Source organism: Castor canadensis, chromosome 2 (assembly GCF_047511655.1).
Source record: "Castor canadensis chromosome 2, mCasCan1.hap1v2, whole genome shotgun sequence".
Classification (NCBI taxonomy): domain Eukaryota; kingdom Metazoa; phylum Chordata; class Mammalia; order Rodentia; family Castoridae; genus Castor; species Castor canadensis.
The window spans coordinates 148,699,341-148,706,804 of NC_133387.1; positions in this window are offsets into that span (position 1 = coordinate 148,699,341).

Consider the following 7,464-nt stretch of genomic DNA (forward strand, 5'->3'; position numbering starts at 1 on the left):
GATTCCATGACTTTTATGCTTTCTCACCACTTTGAAATTCTGAGTCTATGCAGTTGAAGTGCAGGATGGTGGGGTCACCTAGAGACACAGTCAGTACCTGTGGAGCTGAGGTGAGAAGTACCTGAACTTGGATTTGAAGTCAAGGACTAAAACTGATCAAAATCAACCAAATAGGAGATGTCCACGGAGAAGAGCTCAATACCCTACACAAAGTGTGGGAGGAGATGCTGGACACCCTTGACTCTAGCAGAGGTGACCCCAATGGCCACTCACCTATCCTGCTGTCATCTGATACCTGAGGGAATGATGTGTGAATGGAAGACCTGTGGGCTGTAATGTGAGGGAGAGAAAAGCCAGGTGGCTGAGGACTGGGGTTGGGTATTTGTCCTGCACCAGCCAGGTGGCCTGGCACCGTGGCTTCTTGGTGGAGGGACTAGAGCACACAGGTTCCCTGTGAGGAAACCTCATTGAAGGAGTGGTCTGGGCCCCAGGGGCTCCATGGATGTCATCAGTATGTTGTTCTAGATCTTCCTTCTGGGTTCCATCTTTCACTCAGTTTCTCTCTGTGCTGCTGAGTCTCTCTGGCCTCTACCAGCTGTGGTTCTCCAGCCTCTTTGCAGCTCACACAGTCAGGGCAGCAAGTAGAGATCCTCTTTGTACTGGGGGAGGCCAACTAATTCCTTGCTCTTCTGGACTAGAAGGAGACTTTGAGCAGGTCACATTGGTCTGACCCAGACATGCTTCATTTATGTATTAAGTACTCAGGAGAATTTTTCTCTTCCACAAAGAGATTTCCACTTTCCTATTTTTCTTTCTTTCTTTCTTTTCTGTTGCAGTATTGGGATTTGAACTCAGGGCCTCACTCTTGCTAAGCAGGTGCTCTACCACTTGAGCCATGCACCCAGCCCTTTTGGCTTTGGTTTGTGTTTCAGATAGGATCTCGAGATTTTCCCCGGGGCTTGTCTAGATCTCTATCCTACTACCTCCACCTGTCATGGGATTACAGGTATGTACCACCATGCCCGGCCCTCCTATTTTTCTTGTAACATGAAGCCCTTTCATGCAACCTTATATTTTCTTTATTTGGTGTACAGAAAAATTCAGAGAAGTCTTTTCACTAGTCTCGAGGCATCTGGGCTTTCATGAGAACTCAGCCAAACTTGGTCTCTCTGTGGAGCGTTTTCTGCTTCCTGCTGTGGGGGCTTTTGGAGGCCCTTCTTGGTTTGGGGGGTGCATTTGGGTAAGAGCAGTTCATGGAGGAGGATGGGGAGAGGAATGAACTGAGTACTCCTTCAGCCTTCCTTAGACAGGAAGTACCAGATCACAGGGAGAGATTCACAGGCCTTACCCACAGACAGGAGGGCTTCTAGCTTTGTTCCCAGCTCCTGGGAAACAAAGCCAGAAAATGGTGCTAGAGGGGCCCAGGCTTGGGTCCTTGCCTTGGTCACCCTCTATGGGGCCAGGCAAAAGAAAGGAAGTGAGTTGAGTAAGCCCTCTCATGAACTTGTGGTGTTCCCTACATCTGTAATCTCCTGGGGTGTCCATAAAACCCTGCTTTAGGGTGCATGTGGCTCACAGAGGAGTGACTTGCCCCAGGGTACCCTCCCAGTGAGGGGCAGAGTTGGGGCTCTCTTCCACTCCTCACTGGTGCCTTCTCAGAGACTGTAGCACCTGCGAGGGGACTTCCTGCAAAGGTGCCTAACCATTAGGATAAGGAGAGCTCACCTGCAAGACAAAAAAGGGCTATTGTTCTCCCTTTCCGCATTCAAGAGCCCTTGGCATTGAGTCATTTTAAGCTGATTAGCATAATCCCAGGAAGTCAGTCTTTGATTTCTTTCAAAGATGGGAAGATTTTTTACTTTCTCCTTTGTTTTTGTTAGTTTGTTTTGGAGGGCTTAGCAGGCAGTGGCCGCTATGCACCATGTGGCCTACGGGCTCCTGAAAGAGAGGAAGTTCTGCTACTCTTGCTGCTCCCAGGCCTTCCAGTGACAGGTACGGAGCACTGCCAGGGGACATTTTCCACCCTCCGCCCTTGTGATGCAGCAGGCAGAAACGGACTTCTGTGCTCAGCCCTGCGACAGGAGGACGCTGGCCTCCTCTGTCACTGGCTTCCTTAGCTCTGCCCAAATTCAAGCTCACCGCTGTCCTTCAACTGGCACCACACCTGCTGTTTGCCAGGGCACTGCCACAGCATGACATCTGCAAGAAACCATATTCTTGAAGAATATTCCAGGAGTCAGTTTTTCTAAATCAGAGATGGTGGCCATAGTCTGTCTTCTGTCTGCCTGTCTGTCTCGTGCTCTCTCTCTCTCTCTCTCTCTCTCTGAGATAAGACCGTGCATGTAGTCCATCCTGACCTGGAACTTGGTATGTAGCCCAAGTAGGCCTTTGTTTTCTTTCTTTTCCCTCTTCCTCCTCTACCTCCTCCTCCTCCTTCTTCCTGCCTCTGTCTCCATCTCCTGAGTTCTAGGATTGCAGGCTTTTGTCACCATGCCTGGCTGGCCATGGTCTCTTAGCTGATCTTAACCCTGCACCCAGCAAAGAGAACTTTCTTTCTTTCTTTCTTCCTTCCTCCCTCCCTTCCTTCCTTCCTTTTCTTTCTCTTCCCTCCTTCTTCTCTACCTGCTTTTCCTCCTCCTGCTCCTCTTTCTTCTTCTTCTTCTTCTTCTTCTTCTTCTTCTTCTTCTTCTTCTTCTTCCTCCTCCTCCTCCTCCTCCTCCTCCTCCTCCTCCTCCTCCTCCTCCTCCTCCTCCTCCTCTTCCTCCTCCTCCTCCTTCTTCTTTTCTCTCTCTCTCTCTTTCTCTCTGACAAGCTCTTTATATGTAGCCCGGGCTGACCTTGAACTCTCTATCCTTCTGCCTCAGACTTTGCATTTACTCTTTCCCAGATATCCACACAGTATCCTCATCTTATTCAAGTCATCACTCAAATGCCATTCTCTAGTGAAAGGCATGTTGTTTGTTCCTCTGCGGAGAACAGTGCTAGGTAATAAAAGGTGCTCAAAAATACCTGTTGAAGCCGGTGCCAGTGATTCATGTCTGCAATCCTAGTTACTTGGGAGACTGAGATTGGGAAGATCTGGGTTCAAGGCAAGTCCAGACAGGGAGTTCACAAGACCCCATCTCAACCTAAGTGTGGTGGTGTGCACCTGTCATCCCGGCTACAGCAAGAAGTGTAAAATAGGAGGGTCCTGGTCCAGGCTGGTCTGAGCAAAAAGTGACTAGACCAATCTCAAAAATAATCAGAGCAAAAAGGGCTGAAGGTGTGGCTCAAGCAGTAGAGCACCTGCCTAGCAAGTGTGAAGCCTTGAGTTCAAACCCCAGTTCCACCAAACCCCCCCAATATGTGTGTGTGTGTATCTGTTGAAGCTGAAGGTATAGCACACTAGAGAGCTTGTCTAGTATGTGCAAAGCCTTTTTTTTTTGCAGTATTGGGGTTTGAACTCACTCTTGCTAGGTAGATGCTCTACCACTTGAGGCACTCAACCAGCGCTTTTTTGTGATAGGTTTTTTCAAGATAGGGTCTCCCAAACTATTTGCCAGGGCTGCATTCAAACCTCAATCTTCCTGATTTCTGCCTCCTGAGTAGCTAGGATTACAGGTATGAGCCACTAGTGCCTGCCTGGCAAGGCCCTGGGTTTGATCCCCAGTACTGCAAGAAAACAAAACAACAAAAAGCTGTGTACTGCAACTGCATGCCTGTAATCCCAGCACTTGGTAGGCAGAGACAGAAGGATTGCAAGTTTGAGGCCAATCTGAGCTACATAGTGAGTTCCAGGCCAGTGCCAGCTACATAGCAAGACCCCGTCTCAAAAACCCCAAACCCCAAGCCCCAAACCCCCAACTCAACAAAACCAAAAACCAATCTGTTGAGTGAGTAGATGAGAGGAGGAGGCCTTTAACAACCCAGTGCTTCTATGGACTAGTTATGCAGTGAACATGCATGAAGTGCTTGGACTAAAACAGTGGAGGGTGGAGAAATGAGGCGTACCTCTACCTCCTGAGGGCATTAACTTTAGAATAACAGCAATAAGGATCGCAGAACAGTTCCAGCTAAACAAAGGCTGTCTGTGAATTGAATGGTCACTTGGGTGTGTGCACTAGACTAGCTGGCATCCGAGGCCTTAACTGTCCCAGAACTGCTACCAGTAAATGGCTCCAAGGAGAAACACTCATGCTTTCTTTCAAGGGGTCTTGTAGAACTAGTTCTGTGAGGCTGGACACCGTTGCTCACACCTGAAATCTCAGCTACTTGGGAGGCAAAATTCAGGAGGATAGTGATTTGTGGTCAGCCCAGACAAAAAGTTAATAAGACCCCATCTCAACAACAAGCTGAGTGTGGTGGTACACATCTGTGATCCCAGTTGCAAAGGAGGCATAGGTAGAAGGATAAAGGTCCAGGCAGGTCCCGGGCAAAAATTTGAGACCCTTTCAAAAAAATACCTGAAGAAACTGTTCCAAGAATGGGGGGAGGTGGAATAACGGGGGGGTAAATGCAACGATGATGTATTTTAAGAACTTTTGTAAATGTCACATTGCACCCCACAACAATAATATGATAATAAAAACTAGTTGAAGCAAAAAAAGGGCTGGGGCTCAAGTGGTAGAATTCTTGTCTAGCAAGTGCAAGGCCCTGAGTTCAGATCCCAGTACTGGAAAAAAAAGAGGGTGTCTGTGAAACTTTGCTGATTCTGAAGACATTGTTGAGACATTGTTCATCACGTCCTACCTACAACAAAATTTCTTTTTCATGTTAGAATCAGGTCAGGATCACAATTGTTTCTCAACCAGCTTTGTTTATTTTTTTGAACCAGACCCTGGAATTCATGTTATTCAGTGGTTTTCAGCTAGAAAATTTAGAGCTGAGTTTGTTGCCCTCTTTCTGAAGGGTACAAGACTTCTTGCTATGCATTTTTTACTAGCCACAATTCTTTCCTTCCTTCCTTCCTTCCTTCTTGGTGGCACTGGGGCTTGAACTCAGGGACTCAGGCTTGTTAGGCAGGTATTCTACCACTTGAGCCACTCCACTAGCCCTACTAGCCACATTTCTGATTCCATTTTGAATCCTGTCCCTTTTATTCCTGCGTCACATCTTTCTTATTTGTGATTTTTGTTACCATAGTATATTTTATGGGTATTTTAATTTAATCCCCATTTTAAGATAAGCTTGGGTGTATGTAAGTAAGTAAATGAACTGAATGAATACTGACTTGCTCAGACTCCAGGAGTGCAAAACACTCAGAAGAAATAAAGCTCTTCCTTCCTTCCTTCCTTCCTCCCTCCCTCCCTCCCTCACTCTCTCCATTCCTTCCCTCCCTCCCTCCTTCTTTCCCTTCCTTCCTCCCTCCCTCCCTCCTTCCTTTCCTCCCTCCCTTCCTTCTTTCCTTCCCTCTTTCCTTCTTTTAGCCAACACCCAAATGGCTGTGATAATCAGTGGAAATTGAGAGAGAACTAGAAGTGGGTGAGAAATAGCAATGGAGATTAAGGAGGGTGGACTATGGAAGAAGCCAAAGAGGAAGGTGCAATTGGATGAAGAGGAAGGTAGCAGCCATGACAGAGCTCTACTCAAAGCAAAATGAAACATCCCTTCTCTAGGAATGGGATTCCACATCTCTCTTTAGAGACCAGATCCAAGCAGTGGACCTGGTTGACCACAGGTGCTATGAACGTAGTTTCTTCTACGGTTGCTTGGGCAAGTCTAACTTTTTCTAATGACTCATACAGGTGGGGAGTTCTATCCAGTAGTGACTCCTAGACTTACCATCTCAGGAGAAAAGTCCATCATGAATGGCTCCTATAGACTCTTAGAAACTCCCATTGCTCTTTTCTCAGGAATGTTTTATCTATGGTCAGGACAAATTCAACCATTCAGCCATGAGCTGCATAAACACAGTTGTGAGCCTACTAACCACCCTGGAACTAGGGAGACAGAGGCTGGTGGCATTGCCAGAGGACAGGTAGTCATGGCTTCTAATGGTTCTATCTACAGAGTGTCTCCTCCACCTCTGTGTTCTGCTAACGCATTTATCTTAAGCACAAGAGTAAATGTTTAACTTTCCCTCTTTTACTTTCTTTATCTCTGTATTTATTCTAATACCTATATTGACTCTGTGTTCCCTGGTTGCGTGAGTGTTCCTCCAAGTCCTGCCTGGAGGGACATTTGAAGCTATATCTCTGACAGCTGCCAGCCTTTTATGACAGTTAGTAGTAACTTTGTGACTCATGTCTGCCCATAAACTCTTATTAGTGTGAGTGATTCTATTACCCTTTCCTACAGATTCTCTTCCTGCTTTCATGAAATACACGCATACACCCACACCCACATATACTCCTCCACTTTGAAAAGCACCCCAGAGGGTGGGGACCCGCCTACCTACTCAAGTTTGTCCTGTCTTTTCTTTTGGCAGGTAGCTAAGTAAACAAGTTTAATAGGCTATTCAACCTCCCACCCTGTGGCCAGAATTCAGACAAAAATTGTTTAAGATGCTCCTACTATGTGTCACATGCCAGGCATGTCACATGCCAGGCATGACAGTGGCATGTCCTCAGGGCAATGATACTGGCTGGTGGTTGTAGGATCTTGAATGTCAAGGGATTTGGACTTGATCCAAAGTCAATGAGAAATCATGGAAGATGAGAGTGGGGCTAGGAGTTTATAAAATCGCCATGCCTGTTCCATGGCTTGTGATAGTAGTCTCTGTGTGTATTTTGTGAATTTGCCTTCAGACAACATGTTAGAATATAATTGTTGGCAAGGATGCTCAGAACCTTCTAGCCCAACTCTTTCTGGTTGGTAAGGGAACCAGTGCACACTGTCAGTGGCACACACAGTCATGGACTAGACACTTGGTCTGAGCCCATCTGGGACCTGGCCATGCCACACCAGTGACTGAGGAATACATTAGCTTAACTGTCAACATGATGACAACCAGTCACATGGCAGCTTGGAAACACCTTGAGCTTGAAATTGGGAAGTCGGGATTTGAATTCCAACTCTGTCCAGGCTGAGAGTCCCAGACCCTCCTAGGTTGGCAGTTTCCACCTACAGAAGCCAAGACATTGGATTAGAGCCATGGGTTTCCCCACCCTGACAATCTGAATCAGACTTTTATGTGGAAAATCCTCTTTGTACCTATTAACTCATTCAATCCTTAACCCAGTTGTAAGTATAGATGGAAGAGATGTTACTTCTTGTTAAAAGGGAGGAAATCAAGCTTTGAAGAAGGATTAAGTGACTTGGCTGGGTTTATTCCATGATTGAAAAGCAGAACCCAATTTTTTGGGGGGAGGCAGTACTGGCGTTGAACTCAGGACCTTGATCTTGCTAGGCAGGCACTCTACCACTTGAGACCTTTTTGTTTCAGTTATTTTTGAGATAAATCTTGCATTTATGTTCCAGCTGTCCTGGATCACCATCCTCCTGCATAGCTGGGATGACATGCATATACCACAGCACTCAGTTATT